The sequence below is a fragment of the Penaeus japonicus genome, unplaced genomic scaffold (assembly GCF_977035675.1).
Source record: "Penaeus japonicus unplaced genomic scaffold, GWHDUDI00000001_assembly GWHDUDI00001591, whole genome shotgun sequence".
Lineage (NCBI taxonomy): Eukaryota > Metazoa > Arthropoda > Malacostraca > Decapoda > Penaeidae > Penaeus > Penaeus japonicus.
Window position 1 is genome coordinate 1 of NW_028235993.1, and position 2,500 is coordinate 2,500.

At 42.1% G+C, this 2,500-nt stretch overlaps 1 pseudogene; it reads left to right on the plus strand.

Moving 5' to 3' along the window:
* Positions 1-224: 224 nt before the first annotated feature.
* On the plus strand, positions 225-847 carry LOC147466349 (uncharacterized; annotated as a pseudogene).
* The last annotated feature ends 1,653 nt before the right edge of the window (positions 848-2,500 follow it).

Consider the following 2,500-nt stretch of genomic DNA (forward strand, 5'->3'; position numbering starts at 1 on the left):
ATATATATATATATATATATATTATATTATATATATATATAATTATATATAAATTATTATATAACTATAAATATACACATACACATGCTAGAGAGTGTAGTGGTGTGTGTGTCGTGCGCGCCCCGCCCCCGCCCTCCAGCGCCCTGAAAAAAAAAAAAAAGACGTTTTTATTCCAATTTTATATTTACTTTATTATTCTACATTTTTCCCGTTCTCCCCGGCAGTTGATCGTGGTGTTCTACCTGGCCGCCATCATCGTCATCCCTGGGCACACCAACATGCGGCGTCCCACGGCTCGTCCTCGTCCTCGTCGTCCCGCCAGCGCCTGCTCCCGCTCGCGCGCTCGAGGTCCCGCCACAGACACCAGCTCGTCCTCGACCCCAAGGACGGCACCGTGACCACCCAGCACGCGCCCAAGAAGAAGCGGGACAGCTCGGCCTCAGCCATCCCCGGCGCCGAGAACGTGTGAAGGAACAAGCCGGATTAGCTTCTGGTTTCTGTCTCTCTCTCTCTCTGGCGCGCTTTCTCTCCTTTGGTGGAATATCTTCTTTCGTCTTTTTTGCTTCTCGTGTTATTGCAGTTTTGCTTTTCTTTTGCGTATTCGTTTTCTTATCGTCTTATCTCTCTCTTTCGTTCTTCCCTTATCCCACTTTCCGCGTCGCCCTTTGTCTTACCACCTTTCTTACCTCCCTCGTGATACACAAATCCTTCTCCTCTCTTATCCTTCTTCCTCTCTTCTCTCCCTTCCTCGTCACTCCTCTCCCCGTCTTCTGGCCTCCCTCCCTCTCCTCTCCCTTTCCATCGACCTCTTCTCATATTCTCAGTCGCCTCCTTCCTTCGCTCCCTCCTTCTCCCTCCCTCCCTCTCCTCTCCCTTTCCATCGACCTCTTCTCATATTCTCAGTCGCCTACTGCCTTCGCTCCCTCCTTCTCCCTCCCCTTCCCTCTCTCTCCCCTCTCCTCTCTCTCTCTCTCTCCTCTTCCCTGGCGAGCCTTTGCGCCCAACCGCTTCCTTTCCCGCGAATGCCAATTAACCGGACAACCAAAAAGCTCTGAAACCTATTACAAAGGTCAGTAGACTTGCCTCCTTCCCCATTACCCTCTTGCCTTTTCTTTCTCTCTCTGTCCCCCTCCTCCCTCTCTCGTCCGTATTTCTCATCTTCTTCCATCTTTCTTATGATCTCTTATTACTTATCCTTATCCTCTTCTTCTTCATCATGCTCTATTTCTTCCCATTTCACTCTCCCTTCCTCCTTTTCCTCCATCTCCCCCTCCTCCTCCTTCTCCTCCTCCTCCTCCTCCTCCCATTCCCCCTCCTCCTATTCCTCCTCCTCCTCTTCTTCTTCCTCCTCCTCCTCCTTCTCCTCCTCCTCCTCCTCCTTCTCCTCCCCCTCCTCCTCCTCCTCCCCCTCCTCCTTCTTCCCCCTCCTCCTCCTCCTCCTTCTCCTCCTCCTCCTCCTCCTCCCATTCCCCCTCCTCCTAATCCTCCTCCTCCTCTTCTTCCTCCCCCTTCTATGAATACCTCCCCCCTCTTCTCTCGCTCCCCCTCCCACCTCCCCCTCCCCAACAGTATCTTTAACCTGATCAGGAAATTCCATAAATAGATCTTCAAACATACTGTATTACCTGACCGAGCCTTGGAATTAAGGATTCAATTTCTTTTGATTTTATTCTGTAAACATGTCGAAAACTGTGGAACAAAGAATTAGGAAACAAGGTCATCTTTGTAGAATTTTAGGAGAAGATGTTGTGTCTTTTGTGAAAAATACATAAGGGTAATTTATCTTTTATTATCATCATTATTATCGTTATCAACATTATTGTAATAATGTTAATTCCCTTTTTATCTTCAGTTGCATTGTTGTCAATATGCTGATTTTGCTATCTTTTATTCTTTATTTTTATCATAATTCCTGTTATCATTATCGCTTTTGGTATTATCAGTATCATAACCTTTACTACTATTACTATCATCATTATCGTTATCATTACTATTATTATCTTCATTATCATTAATATTATTACTTCCATTACCATCATCATCATTGTCATTATCATCGTCTTCATTATCATCATCATCATCATCATCATCATCATTATCATAATCATTATCACAATCATAATGCTTGTCATTATCACTATCATCCTTATTATCCTTTTTATAATTTTGTATTGTCATTATCACTATTATTATTATTATCATCATTATTATTATTATTATTCCTATCATTATCATTATCATCATTGTTGATATCGTTGTTATTTTTACAATTATTATGATTATCATGATTATCACCATTATCATCTTTATTATCATCATCATCATCATCGTTAATATTATTACAATCATTATCATTACTATAATTACTATTACAGTCATTATCATGTTTATCATCGCCATCCTCATCACCATCATCACTATCATTATTAACTTTATTATTATCGTTACTGTTATCATTATCATTATTATTATCATTATCACTATCATCATTATCATTACT